Below are 466 nucleotides of genomic sequence, written 5' to 3'. Positions count from 1 at the left end.
AAAAATACAAAAACCCATTCTATCTTATGCAAACAGTGAAATTTATTGGCTCAAATAACTTAAAAATACCGTGCTAGATTGGGATTTTGGTGTAGCAGCTACACTGTAGCTTATCTAGTGCTCAGTCTGTCTCCCCCCGCCCCCCCATACTTCTTGCACGCTCTATCTCTGGATGTGTCTGTGTCTGCATCTCTCTCTCTCTTTCTCAACTCCATTTCCTTGAAAATGAGTTCAGTTTCCAGAAAACTCTCCAATCATGGTCTTAATATTGTCACTCTCAGCTCCAGGCCTCTCTTCCCATAATTATTGAACAAAAACCATGCATTATAATTGGTCAAAATTTAGTTTCTTCCCTATCCCTGAGCCAATCAAAATGGCCAGGGGGCAGTATTATGCACATTGTCCTAGGAGAGAGCTGTGGAGGCCCAAGTGAACAGTCAGCTTCCCCCAGAGCACGTGGCTTTTG

Source organism: Myotis davidii, unplaced genomic scaffold, assembly GCF_000327345.1.
Source record: "Myotis davidii unplaced genomic scaffold, ASM32734v1 scaffold189, whole genome shotgun sequence".
NCBI lineage: Eukaryota > Metazoa > Chordata > Mammalia > Chiroptera > Vespertilionidae > Myotis > Myotis davidii.
Note: the sequence above shows the minus strand (reverse complement) of the source record.